At 35.0% G+C, this 15,548-nt stretch overlaps 1 pseudogene; it reads left to right on the forward strand.

The window, feature by feature from the left end:
• Window positions 1–2,315: 2,315 nt before the first annotated feature.
• On the forward strand, window positions 2,316–8,636 carry LOC148580374 (uncharacterized; annotated as a pseudogene).
• The last annotated feature ends 6,912 nt before the right edge of the window (window positions 8,637–15,548 follow it).

A 15,548-nucleotide genomic window follows, 5' to 3' on the forward strand; every position in this document is an offset into this window, starting at 1 on the left:
CCTTTCTCAGCCTCTGAATCAGATTTTTGCTCAGGTCCCTCAATTTTAGCCAGAAAATACCTGAAATTACAAAAAAACTCACAAACTCATAGTAAAGTCCAGAAATGTGATTTTTGCATAAAAACTAATAAAATTATAATAAAAAGTGACTAAAACATACTAAAAACTATGTAAAAATAATGCCAAAAAGCGTATAAATTATCCACTCATCATGTGCCTACAGGCACACTAAGATACCTTTCAAAAATAAAGATCATATTGCCATTTTGACATGTGTTTCTTGGAATATATAGCCAAAAATTAAGTTTAGTGTTCTATATATTGCAAGAACGAAGCGTGAGAATCAAAGTCTTTTGAGTTTTGAAAGTCATAAAAGTGCAACCATGTTTATATAATCTTTAGTTCATGTTTAAAAATAGAAAAATAAAGTGTTTTTCCTGATGATTTAACCAAAAGTAACACTAATCCCGTTGAGATCTCAATGACAATACTTGGAGGAAGTAACACTTTGAACCATATAACCAAACACTAAGTTTGGTGTCCTCCAAGACTATAAATGGTAGCACCTGATGGGTTGAAATGGGATTTTCAACACCAAAACTCACCGGCAAGTGTACCGAGTCACATCAAGTAGTAATAACTCACTTAGAGTGAGGTCGATCCCACAGAGATTGATGGATCAAGCAACTTTAGTGGGTGATTAGTTTAGTCAAGCTAACATTGGTGAATTAGATGAAATTTGAAGCAGCAGAAAGTAAATGGCAAGGAATTTAAATTACAGAAAATAAAGTGATTGAATCTTAACGAGCAAGAAAGGTAAATTGATATAATCTTAAATGACAAGAAATGTAAATTGCATGAAATGTAAAGGGGGCTGGGTGCTAGAAATTAAAGAAAGCAATAGATCGATCTCAGAACAATTGTAGAAAATTAAATTGCAGAAAGAGTAAATCAGATCACAACAAACTCAAGTGTGAAGTGCAGAGGAATTAAATTGCATAAAAGTAAATTGAGATCAATGGAACAGAGAATTGAGGTGCAGGAAATTTAAATTGCTTAGAATTGTAAATCAAGCTCACGTCAAACTCATGCAAATTTTCAGAAAGGAAAACTTGCAGAAGAAGGAGAACAAAACAGAAAAGAAAAGAAAACCAGATGTGATTTTTAATTCTCAAATTCAAAAAGGAAAATTTAAAAGAAAGTTCTCTATTCTACTCTACTCCTAATTCTCTCTAGCAGAGCCAGCCTCCCTACTAAAATGAAATTGATGCCTTTATATAGGCTTTACAAAAATAAAATAAAATTGAAATTAAAAACAAATTAAAATTAAATGAAATTCCTAATCTAATTATCTCTTGTGCCTTTGAGTGATGATAATGGGCTTTGCTTGCTTTGGATTTGAAGAAGAGTGGATTGATTTGGATTTGGCCTTTTCAAATTGGTGAAGAATTGGATCCAAATTGACTTTAGATTGAAAATGTGAACCAAGGCCACCTCCAGTGGAGCGCTCGGTTAAGTGAGCAAACGTAGCGCTCACTGGCTTTGTCCCAGGCTTCGAACCAGGGTAATTTCATTTTGGCCAATTCCCTTTTTAAACATTGTAGCGCTTAATTAAGGGAATTAACGCAGCGCCCCTTTGTGTGGAGAGAGCTCCCACCTTCGATCCCTCCTGGTTGCATTGTGTGAGCAATTCTTTTGTGCCAAGCATTTAGTGAAGTAGCGCTCAGTTAAGTAAAGGAACTGAGCGCCCTTGCCTTCCTTGTGTAGCGCTTCCTCCTTGCTCCCTAGGTGCTCGGTTCGAATCCTGGTGGCCTTATTACTTGGTGGCACGCCTTGTTTTTGTTTTGCTGAGGCCCACGAAAAAGGCAACTAAGTTAACGTAGCGCCTTGCTTCCTTTGATTCCTTGTATGAGTGCTCTGTTACATCTTCAAACGTAGCTCTCCCTTGAATGAATGCTGCTCCTTGCTTGAGCTCTCATTCCATCCATTAAATAATGATGCCAATGCATGCACTATAAGAAAAATACCCATTTAGCCACACTTTTTTAAGCTACATTTGAAAAGCGTAGCCTATTCTATGAATAGGCTACGCTTTTCTCAGTGTTGCCTTTTTTTAGAGAAAAGGAAACACGATTCTGGCATCATTTAAAAATTGTAACCTTAGGTATTATAGAAATCACTTAAAAAACGTAGCCATATGTTGATATTTATGGGTACACTTTTTGTACTAAAAAGAACGTTTTTTGAGGGTAGCCTATTTACTAAGTTTTGGGTGCGCTTCAAAAATGATGCCTAAGATATTCACCTATACTTAAATGAATTTTGTTTTCTTTTTAGAAACCCTCGTTTTTCTCCACCAAAAACACGCACTTTGCTCAGCTCCTTCTCTGCTTCACGCCGTTTTCACGCCACCACCACTCGCCGTCGCCCTTCTCCTTCGTCTTCACATTTGCTCACCCCCATTCACCGTCGCCCTTCTCTTTCGTCTTCTCACCTTCGCTCACCACTCACCGCGCCGCTCCTCATCTTCTTCACCTTCGCTCACCACTCAACATCGCCGCTCCTCATCTTCGTCGCTCACCACTCACCGAGACATTGAAGTTCTTCTCTCTCTCAAAGAAAAACCCTAGCCGCTGTTCTCTTTTTCAAGCTGTGTCGCCGCCGTCGAATCTGGTCTAGCCGCCGTCGCAACTTCTCTTTATCATTGCGTTGCGTCGCCTCTGTTCCACTGCCGTTGTTTGTTCCAGTTCCGTCGCCTGTGCTCCACTGCTCCCTCTCCCTCATCTTGGTTTGAGTTCTGTCCTGTATCTAAGTACGAATTCCGTCTGTTATTGTTTTTTTCTTGTTTTTATTATGTTATTGTGATTTAATTGTTGGTGTTGTTGCTGTGTAACTTTTAATTATTCCTGTTGGTGTTGTGAATCTGAATAACAGAGAATGATGACATATTGATTCTAAATATGAATAGTATTGATTAAGAGAAAAGCAATAATTAGAGGACATGTACTGAAAATTATATGTTAAATCTAAATAGTATTAAATCTTTCTTCCTTTGTTAGAATTTGCTTTTTGCTTTTACATTTTGCTTTATGATTTTGTATATTGCTTCGTCAGGGTTTATTGATTTTGCTATATTTTGCTGATTGAATCCATATAATTGCCATAGTTTTTTTCCCATGGCTAGTTCAGGGCTTAAGATTTTGCACTCTAAATTTAGCTAGTTTAGGCCTTGACATAAATTCAAATTTTGTCAAAATATTCTAATTATCATTTGCACGCAGTTTAATTACAGTTGTCTTGAGATTTAATTTTGATTCTTGTCCTCAATCATTTCCTGTGTGTTCTTTTAGGACTTATGGTTTATTACATTACTACAAAGAATTCATTGATGATGCATAGGAAAAAGGTTCATTACAAATATGAGCGTTGATTTTGTGTAACGAGTATTTTAAATTAATATTTGATAATAAATCTCTCCACATAAGCACACTTAATCACATTATTAACCTAATTGAGTTATCTGTAGTGATATATAATTGGCAAAGGTTGTAGCACTTTTTGGAGAAAATTAATTAAGTTTTATGTTGATTTTTTAATTTTATTTTATGTCCGGACTGCATTATAACTTGTGAATCCCATTTCCTTTTTTATATTCAATGTTTTGACAAACTGTCATGGTTTATAATCTATTGATACTTGCCTTTTTCATGCTTAATCAATCTGATTTAGAGATATTTTGGAGCTGACCAAGGCTTTTAACATGAAAGAGACAAAGGAATTAGCTGAAGTTGCTGGTTTTTTGTTGAAAAGTGGTAGTTAATTACTACACTCACCTAACTATATCAGCTTATAACTCTCGAGAGGTAAAATATCTATATAAAGGTATTGATGCTTTATTTGAATGTATTGATTTTTGTTTATCTATATAAAGACTTGTTTGAGAAGTGCATGGAGATCGCTCAGAACGAGTTCTTATGGAATCATCATTAATTGATGTATATGAAACTAATAAGATGGAAGTGTTACCTTTGAGTTGGGTCAAATAAACAGGGTCCACATGTTCAAACCCCAACTAAAGGGGAATCATATTCTGGATCTGAATCTATTACTCATCACACTAATCCAACTACATTTGAGAATAATTATTTAGGCCCACTTGCTTCTTGCAAAACTCAGAATGCTAAAGGATAAGGAACTTAGTGCTAAATTAAACTAATTAATTGGATAGCAATTTTTCTTCCCTGTTCGTTTAAAGAAAAATATAGGTAAATAATTTTTATTCAGCCAATTTTTGCATCATATTTGATCTAGTGCATGGTGCCTTACACCTATAAGAAAACGTATTCCATTAAAAAAAAGACTAGAACTAAAATGTGTAAAAAGTAAAAGGAAGTGAAATCATTCTACAATTTTCTTATTTAAAATGTGGGTAATGTAAGATCCATTTTGGTCTTTGGAGCAAGTAAAGCTGAAGCTAGGCTAAATGGTTGATATGATATTCTCAAGACAATGAAGTATGATTCTTAATTGAAGTAATTTTCTTTTCTTCATCTTGTGTTTGTCAAATCTGATGGTTTAATTAATTTGCTAATCTCAAATTACACACTTATTCTTCTATGTTCTATGGTCTATTTATATAATAAATACAGAGCTCTCATGTGATGGAATCTATCTTTCTAGCTAGAACGAGTTCTTATGGATTTTGTGCTGGAGTTGTAGATTTTCTGTTCTTGGTATTAGATTTCTTTGTTTTCTCTTTTCAAATAGGATATTGTGAAAAGCTTATTTTTGGTTTTATAATGTAACTGTTTAGGATGCAATCATTCCAGTGAAGTTTCTTCTCCGGTTGCTGGGCACTTTCCAGGTTATATGGACTATCAAGTAGGAATGAGACCACAGATCCCTGTTGAGAGAAAATGGACCCTCGGGATTCAGGTGCAATGTTTTACTTGGCTATTTAGTAGTATTTACACAACTGGATGCAGTGATATGCAGTTTCTATTTCGCTTGTTTTATTCAACCGATGCCATCAATAAATGAATTAATGATAATTTCTTGCTGTTAGAGGAAATAATAATTTTATAAATGTCTGTGATTGTCTAACTGGTTCCAGATCTCTAGTTAGTTTAGTGAATTAGAATTATTGATTAAATGTGTTCCTTATAAAATTCATTGCTTGTTGTCTTTATCGTGTTTAGTTGTTGTCATCAGACGATTGACGGGTTATCTGATATGCAATCTCTTAATGCACATTGCTTAGGTTTTTCAATGCGTATATAATTTGGTTTTATCAAATTCAGAAAAGTTTCTCGTGACATTCTAAATTAATTGTAATGTCCTAACCTACTTCAGCATTTAAGTCTTGACTATTAATTGTAGTACTACACTGAGTTATTAACCTTAATCCTATCACACTCTTCAATGTTGTTGCTGTAACTGTGCCTTTCTTTCTTTGATTTTCACATATGAATAGTATGTTAATATTGTTTACCTTTGAAGATTGAAACTCTGAGCGATTTCTAATTTTGTTTGTATCACTGCTGCAGGCCATGCAATTGTTGCAGCTGCAATTGTCTTCCCTCCATCAATCAAAATGGAGAAGGATGAGGAGGAGCTATTTCAGATCAAAGTGCTATAAATGGAGGAGGAGGAGCTGTTTCAGTTGCTCTTGTCTTCAATCAAAATGCTTCCAAGGTAGAGACGACTTCGAAAACTGCTGCATTCTCCCAAAATTCTGCACTTGTTCTTGCCCCAGTTGTCCAAGTGTATGCCCTTGACTATTGTACAAAGTCCTTTTGGAGAAGTGCTTTCTGCTGTTTTTGTTGTTAGTATTTCAAATTATATTATATTACTTGCTCAATTTGCAATTCTGATATAGTTAGAGTATAAATAATTATGATTGCTAAAATTTAGTGTTCATTTATTCTAATGCCTTTGTCAAGTTTGTCAATCTTGCTGATTAGTATCTGTTTTTTGCTTCACTCCTTATCATGCTTTCAAAGTAAGGAATCAAGTTGCATAGGCTTCTATTTTATTTTCTCTATTTTCAGTTTCTATTTGGTGCAAAAGTGCATGGTGTTGCTCTATATTTATACAACATTTATTTTCTGCAATTGATTTTACACTGCCAAGTACCTAGAATTCATGACTTTGATTTAAAAACCCTTGTGGTTTGGTACAAAATGGCATATTTCTTTATGCTAAGTGTCCTTTTATTTTGTTTTTAGGTAGATAGCAATGAGTATATTTGGTGAAAGGCTAATGCTAGAGAGACAAAGAAAGAACTAATTGATAGAGAGCCTAAGTTCCTGGATTAGTATATTTCTGTTTAAGAAAATTTTTGTTGTTAATTGTTTACAATTATATAAACAGCAGTGTATTATAGATGTGCTAAGGAATAACTCTATTTATTTTGTAGAAGCTAATCTAATTTTACTTATTTTTTTTATTTTAATATAAGATGTATGAGTATTCAAAATTATAATCATTCTAATACTTTTGGTTCATTATAAATATATTTATTATTTGAAGAATATTATATAGTATTATTGTGTATTTATTTTTATTTTATATTTGACTAATTTGATTAAAAATGCATGATTATATATATAATTATATTACTAAATATTAGGTTATAGAAAAAAATTATTAGAATATATATATATATATATATATATATATATATATAGAAAATAAAAAAAACCATGAGGGACCTAAGGCTACACTTATATAGGGTAGCTATATGGTATACAATGTGGCTACACTTTACAAGTGATGTAGTAGCGTTGAAAAGCGTAGCCTATTCTAGTAAAAATGGAAGCTAAAAAGCATAGCCTTTGGTCCTGGACAGCATCACTTGAAAAGCACACCCTATTCCTAAACGCCAAAAGCGTAGCCTTTGAGAATAGGCAACGGCCGAATAGGAATTACCCCAAAAAGCGTAGCCGTAGCCCAAAAAGCGTAGCCGTAGCTTAAGGCATCATTTTTTTCACTTTTGGCTACACTTTTCAAGTGTACCTGAATGGGTGTTTTTCTTGTAGTGATGCATGGTTCATGATGATATAATTAAATTAAATGCATGCTTTACTTTAACGCCTTGGCATTGATTAAATAATGCATTCATTTTTAATTAGCACTAATGATTAAATGCTTTATGCATGCATGGCCGTGGCATTCATTTAATGAATTAAGCCAATGATACTAGTATGACTAAGCCAATGATACATGCACGGCTTTCATGACATTACTAATACCACATGCTTTCATTTACTGAACATTCATTTACTGAACATAAAGCCAATGAATATATAATGCCAATTTTACTTAGTAATGCGTAAAGCTTGATTGACAAAATGCATGCATGCTTTAATGAATGCATTGGAGGTGTTCGCGGTGCGGTTTAGTTCGGTTTTTTAAGAAAAAGTCAACCGATCCAATGTTATATTAATTATGCGGTTCGGTTTGGTTCAGTTTTTTTATTAAGACCATCCGAACCAAACCAAACCAATTAAATTCGATTTGGTTTGGTTCGGTTTGTTCGGTTTTTACATTGTTTTGAAAACCTATCATATTCTAATCATCAAATCATATCTAGGGTACTAAAATAATTAACAATTTCACAAAATCAACAATGGAACAATGGAACAATGATCAACTTGACTCATAAATTACTAACAAATTAGCAGAAGCACAACAAATTAAAATCATTAGCAAGTTGCAAAAACATGGGAAACAGATAGAACAATAATCAGCCTGAACTGAATCAAGAAAGTAAAGAAATACAAGCAAACTAATTCCAAAAATTTTGCAAAAATGGTGCACCAATTCCAAACTAAATCAAGAAATAGAACCAAACTGAATAAAAAATACACCCAAACTAATTCCAAAAATGTTCATGTGGTGCACCAATTCCACAAGTTCTTCCTCTTTCACTTTCTTCTTTCCTGCATTAACATTAAATAAACAAAACGTTTAGAATCAACAAAAACCAGAATTTTCCTAAATCAAAACAAAACAAAAATTAAAAAATTAAAAAAACAAAATCAGAATCAACCCTATACCAGAATTTTGCAAGAAAGTAAAGAAATACAACCAAACTAATTCCAAAAATTTTGCAAAAATGGTGCACCAATTTCAAACTAAATCAAGAAATAGAACCAAAAAAGCAAAATCAGAATCAACCCTAAACCAGAATTTTTCTAAATTAAAACAGAACAAAAATTTCAAAATTAAAAAAGCAAAATCAGAATCAACCCTAAACAAGAATTTCCCTAAATCAAAACAGAACAAAAATTTCAAAATTAAAAAAGCAAAATCAGAATCAATAAATTAAAATCAATAAAAAGACTAAACCAGAATTAATAAAAATAGAATCGGAACAAAAAAAACTACTTGAGACTTAGGCTCTATTGCAGAGGACGACGGAGATGCAGGATGGTGAGACGGCAGCGACGACGAACCAAAGACCAGAGAGACTGGACAGATCAATGACGAACGAGAGACGGACGATGAACGGCGGTTGCTTTGACTGCGTCTGGTGCATGCTGCTGCGGTTCGTCGAAGAAGACAGCAGCTGTTGGTTCGTGGAGGTGACGGCTGCTGGAGAGGTGGTGTGGGAGCTCTCGAGGCTGAGGTAGAAAGAGAAGCGCTACAAGCTACGAGGAAGAGAGAGGAAGAGAAAAGAGCCACGCCGCTGCGATGGTGCTGTCCGGCGGTGTCGATGGCAGAGAAGAAGAAGGAAGAGCTTCCGCTGAGATTCGGCGCTACAGAGGTTGAGATAGAGGGCTCGAGGGGGTTAGGATTTCTGCTAGGGATCGCTATTGGCTGCGGCTGGTTTAGGAGGGAGGCTGCTTTTATAGCAGGGTTTTTAATAACACCAGTTCGGTTTGGTTCGGTTCAGGTTTTCCTACCAAAACCAAAAATCGAACCGAACCGCAAAAAAACTGCACAAATTATTTTTTTTCGGTTTTTCGGTTTTCGGTTTGTTCGGTTATCGGTTTTTTTGGTTCGGTTGATCGGTTTTGTTCGGATTAGATCGGTTTTGAACACCCCTAGAATGCATAAGGCATTACTAAATGCCACGGTTTCATAGTCATGGGCCACGCTTTTAAAAGCGTGGCCTAAGGCTCGAAAGCGTGCTCAACTTCAAAGTGTGCCCAAAATCCTTCTTTTCTTCTTTTATTTGTGCTATTTTACTTCTTTTTCTTCTTATTTCCTACAAAGTTTATAAAATCAAAAGATCAAGGAAATCTACCATTTAAACACAAAAGAATGCAGTATTTAAGCACTAGTTATAAATTTCTTGTATGAAAAAGCATAGAAAAACATGACATGATGACATGTCATCACAACACCAAACTTTAACCTTGCTTATCCCTAAGCAAGAAAAGAATCATGCAATAAAGATTGACAATCCAAGGAAAGAAGAATAACAACTCAATGTTCATGGTTGGCTAGTTTTCTATGCATGCCACAACACAAAAGAAATGTAAATGATTGATGCTTCTATCCAGCTCAATTTATGAAATCTTTTTCTTATATTTCTTCCTTGAAACAAGCTTTTGATTTTCTTATTAGCTTCTCCTTTTGGGTGCTTTGCCCCATGAGTTGATAACAAAACTAAGACTCTAAATGCTTTGTTTTCAATTATTACCACTTGATACATAAGTACCACAAGAATTTAATTAGAGGACTTCATTAAGCTCATTTGTTTCTTTTCTTGACTCTCTAATCATTGATACTCAGAGCCTTGAGCTTTGAGGGAGTGCTTTTCGCACTTTGAGCCTAACCTTGACTTCTAAGTGTTTTGTTTTCAAGCTTTTTGCTTGATACATAAACACCACAAGTACTTAACAATGAATTTGTCATTGGTACTCAGAGCCTTCAGCTTTCTCATTCTTTCCCTTTTTCTTTTTTTGCCTTAATTTGCAATTGCTTCTTCAAGGTTTTCATGATTTCAAAAGATTTCATAAAATGTCCTAGATGAAAACTTCAATTAAATAAAGTCTAATACAATTGAGCAACAATTAACCATACTAGCTTTCCAAAACTTTTATTCACATGCTAATTTCTTCTTTAATTCCTTGTTTGTTTATGATCATGATACTTTACTGCTTTGAACTTTACAAAACTCAAGTTGGTAGTTATAATTGTATGGAAACATGTTACAAATCAAGATGCAGGCTATGCTTATTCATACACACATGTAAACAGAGAAGATGAAGACAATCATGCAATTTAAAGTGCTGGAAACAAAGGAGAGGAAAATGAACTTTACAACCTTGTAATTCATCTTCTCTACTGTTGTCATTTTCCTTCTATTCTTCCTTCTTCCCATACCAATACTCAGAATGATTGCTCATCCTCAAGAAACAACTAGAACAATGGCTATGGGGCTAAGATGGATCATGAATATCTTACACAATGAAATGTTAGCAGTACATGTGTTTCAAGAAAGCAAATTTAGAGATAACAATCAAAGCACAAGAGACAGAGACATTGTGATTGCAAACATAAGAGGGTGTACATGATACATTGCATAGAGAAAATAAGTGGCACACCAAACTTAGTATGACACTTTCACTTGGAATTGATGCAAGTATCTAGTAAAGATTGGAACCAAATTTTGTTGCATAGCAACACCAAACTTAGAATGCAATCATATGTCAATTTATTTGAATTAAAACTAAGCAAATGAAACTGTTATATGTTAAGTACAATCACCAAGCCAAGAATATGTCATGAATAAGGATCTCTTGGTGATGTATTAACAAAAATAGTTAATGGAAGAAAGCATTAAAAACAAGAAAATGACTAAAACAAAGAGAAAACTAAAATTGTCTAACTAAAAGAAAGATAACACTGCAAGGTATTATGATTATGCAGACAAGTGGTGTTGCTGAATGAATTGCATAAAAAAAATAAATGGCACACCAAACTTAGAATCTTTGTGTGACACTTTCAAATTTATGATTTGATGCAATCATTCAGAAGGATTGAAAACAAATTGTTGCAGGGCAACACCAAACTTAGAATGTAACCATATGCCAATTTATTGAAATTTAAACAAAGCAAAGAAATGTTACCTACGGTTGACATGTTCTTCACTTTGTTCCTCTTCTACCAGTTTGTTAAGAGGAATGACCTCAAAGGGGGAGAAGATTCAGCTAGTGTCCCTTGTCTTGGCCTCTCCTCAACAAGCTTCCTTTTGTTGTTTGCTGAATTTAACTTGCTTACTGGATCAGGGGGAGCATTGTGTGCAGTTGACCTTTTCTTGAATGCTGTCCTTGATATCTTGGTCACAATCCTCTTCTTGGTGCTCTTGTTAGTTGCCTTCACTTCTTGGAGGTTAAGAGTTGCTGGTTGTGTGATTGTTAGAGTGTTTTCTTCATCAAGAGCCTTTTGAATTGGTGGTTCAATGAGCCCTTCATCTATGTACTTCTCTGCTTCAATTGAATGTGAATTTCTTTTATTGTCTTCCTCCATTTCTTTTTTATGGCTTTCCATTAAGTCCTTTGGGAGGGAATCTTCATGTTCTATTCTCACTTTAATTAGCTTTTGTAAATGTAAAATCCTTGGCTCATGTTCCTCATCCTTCATTGTAATTTCACTTGACACAGGGACCTTTTGTTCTTGTGTTTCCACTTCCTCCCTTGCACTCAACATTTGACTTAATAGCACTTCCATGTTTTTGAGAGAGTTCTCTTGGTCATTCCAGGACCTCTGTGCTTCCCTTTCATATCTTTCAAGCATGGTTTCAAGCCTTGAAAGGCTTTGGTTCATGGAAGTTTGTGTGGACTGTGAGTTTTGGAAGAAAATTTTTGTCAAGGGATAGTTAAGTGATGAAGAATTTTCAGATGAAAAACTGGGAGGTGGGGTTTGACAGCTTTCCATGAATAAATTGATGATTTGCTCAAGTGATGATAGCTCTTGATAAGTGGAGTATGAATTGTCAAATGCTTTCTGATTTTGATTCTCCCAAGCACAACTTGAAGAATTGTTGAATTCATCACAGTATGAATCATCATGTGTCATTGGGGAATAATTTTCCATGTATGCATTGACAGCACAATCAAATGATGATGTTCCTTGATGAACAGAAGATAAAATATTGAAATTCCCTTCCCAGCCATAATTTATGTCAGTATCATAGCAATATGAGTCACTTTGTGGCTCTGGAAAATAGTTTATTTCACTTGATTGTTTATACTCTTGTTGATATGCCCAGCTATCATGAGGATAATGACATAAATCATTTTGTGGTTCTGGACAAAATCTCATGTGATTTTCTGGATCATTTATCATTTCTTGGCGATACTCCCAGCCACCATTAGAATAATGACTTGCATCATTTTGTGGTGGAGGAAAATATCCCATATGATTCTCTTGCTAATCTTATGTCTCTGAAGCAAATCTCCATAGATTGGATGCTCAGAATTTGTATTTTCTTGGTGATATTTCCAGCCACCATTAGAGATTACTGATGGTGGGTAATATCCCATAAAATTTGTTCGATCATAAGATGAGTTGAACTCTATTTGAATTTTGGAAAACACAACACCAAGGAAAATTGAAATTCATGTCTCAGAGAAGAATTTCTTAGTGAGGCAATAACTCAAACACCTTGGTTTCAATCTAAAATAGAAAACAAAAATAAAGAAAATGCTTGATCTAGACTTCTCACCCACTTAATCATTGTTAATCAAAATCAATCCCCGGCAACGGCGCCAAAAACTTAATGGGTTGAAATGGAATTTCCAACACTAAAACTCACCGGCAAGTGTACCGGGTCGCATCAAGTAGTAATAACTCACTTAGAGTGAGGTCGATCTCACAGGGATTGATGGATCAAGCAACTTTAGTGGGTGATTAGTTTAGTCAAGCTAACATTGGTGAATTAGATGAAATTTGAAGCAGCAAAAAGTAAATGGCAAGGAATTTAAATTGCAGAAAGTAAAGTGACTGACTCTTAAAGAGCAAGAAATGTAAATTGACAGAATCTTAAATGACAAGAAATGTAAATTGCATGAAATGTAAAGGGGGCTGGGTGCTGGAAATTAAAGAAAGCAATAGATCGATCTCAGAATAATTGCAGAAAATTAAATTACAGAAAGAGTAAATCAGATCACAAGAAACTCAAGTGTGAAGTGCAGAGGAATTAAATTGCATAAAAGTAAATTGAGATCAATGGAACAGAGAATTGAGGTGTAGGAAATTTAAATTGCTTAGAATTGTAAATCAAGCCCACATTAAACTCATGCAAATTTTCAGAAAGGAAAACTTGCAGCAGAAGGAGAATAAAACAAAAAAGAAAAGAAACCCAAATGTGATTTTCAATTCTCAAATTCAACAAGGAAAATGTAAAAGAGAGTTCTCTATTCTACTCTACTCCTAATGCTCTCTAGCAGAGCCAGCCTCCCTACCAAAATGAAATTGATACCTTTATATAGGCTTTACAAAAATAAAAATGAAATTAAAATTAAAAATAAATTACAATTAAATGAAATTCCTAATCTAATTATCTCTTGTGCCTTTGAGTGATGATAATGGGCTTTGCTTGCTTTGGATTTGAAGAAGAGTGGATTGATTTGGATTTGGACTTTTCAAATTGGTGAACAATTGGATCCAAATTGACTTTTGATTGAAAATGTGAACCAAGGCCACCTCCAGTGGAGCGCTCGGTTAAGTGAGCAAACGTAGCGCTCACTGGCTTTGTCCCAGGCTTCGAACTACGGTAATTTCATTTTGGCCAATTCCCTTTGTGAACATTGTAGCGCTCAGTTAAGGGAATTAACGCAGCACCCCTTTGTGTGGAGAGAGCTCCCACCTTCGATCCCTCCTGGTTGCATTGTGTGGGCAATTATTTTGTGCCAAGCATTTAGTGAAGTAGCGCTCAGTTAAGTAAAGGAACTGAGCGCCCTTGCCTTCCTTGTGTAGCGCTTCCTCCTTGTTCCCTAGGTGGTTGGTTCGAATCCTGGTGGCCTCATTACTTGGTGGCATGCCCTGTTTTTGTTTTGCTGAGGCCCACGAAAAAGGCAACTAAGTTAACATAGCGCCTTGCTTTCTTTGATTCCTTGTATGAGCGCTCCGTTACATCTTCAAACGTAGCTCTCCCTTGGATGAACGCTGCTCCTTGCTTGAGCTCTCATTCCATCCATTAAATAATGATGCCAATGCATGCATGGTTCATGATGATATAATTAAATTAAATGCATGCTTTACTTTAACGCCTTGGCATTGATTAAATAATGCATTCATTTCCAATTAGCACTAATGATTAAATGTTTTATGCATGCATGGCCGTGGCATTTATTTAATGAATTAAGCCAATGATACTAGTATGACTAAGCCAATGATACATGCACGGCTTTCATGACATTACTAATACCACATGCTTTCATTTACTGAACATATAAGCCAATGAATATATAATGCCAATTTTACTTAGTAATGCGTAAAGCTTGATTGGCAAAATGCATGCATGCTTTAATGAATACATAAGGCATTACTAAATGCCACGGTTTCATGGTCATGGGCCACGCTTTTAAAAGCGAGGTCTAAGTCTCCAAAGCGTGCTCAACTTCAAAGTGTACCCAAAATCCTTCTTTTCTTCTTTTATTTGTGCTATTTTGCTTCTTTTTCTTCTTATTTCCTACAAAGTTTATAAAATCAAAAGATCAAGAAAATCTACCATTTAAACACAAAAGAATGCAATATTTAAGCACTAGTTATAAATTTCTTGTATGAAAAAGTATAGAAAAACATGACATGATGACATGTCATTAGCACCAGAAAGAGTCACGGTTGGTTAAACAAGCATGAGGAATGCTAGTCAAATTTTTTGTTTTAAATATTAATTATTCTCTTGCCGCCACTTGTTAGTACTTACTTCTTTTGTCTTGTTATGATGGTTAGGTAAGCAAAGAACTATTTAATGAAAGGGACAAGACAAGGAAGGGTAAAGCTAGCATGAAGACAAAAGTAGATCACATGGCTTGGAAGGTGATTCTGCACATCCTTGGAAGAAGCCCTTCGAAGACCAAAGAGATATGCTTAATGAAGAGGCAACTTTTGTCTTCATTCAACCTTGCATGCACACCCTTCATTCATCACTTGTCCCAAAGAATCCTAGCCATCCATTCTTCATTAAAGCTTACTATAAATGGCCTCACTTGAACCGTGCATGTGAACTAAAGTTTCACACTTCTTGTACTCCAGAAATTCAACTCTTGTATTCTATAAAACCAAAGCCCAATAACCGTGTTCTTTGTGCAACAAAGCATCCTTTCTCACTTGCTTCCATAATACTACCTTATCTTCAAACACTTTTCCACCGAGAGTGTATCACACCAACCTCCCATCTTCATAAGCCTTCAACCCCAACTCGGGTATTCATCAGGAAAGTATGGCATCTTCTTCAAGTTCCAAAAGAAGGAAAGGGAAGGAACCTATTACTAAGGAAGCTGAAAATGACTATGATCAATAGAAGTTCAGATCATGGTATCACCAAATGCAACTTGGGTGGATGAATGATAAAAAGATATATCCAG

Source organism: Arachis ipaensis, chromosome B10 (genome assembly GCF_059453495.1).
Source record: "Arachis ipaensis isolate K30076 ecotype BB chromosome B10, ASM5945349v1, whole genome shotgun sequence".
NCBI lineage: Eukaryota > Viridiplantae > Streptophyta > Magnoliopsida > Fabales > Fabaceae > Arachis > Arachis ipaensis.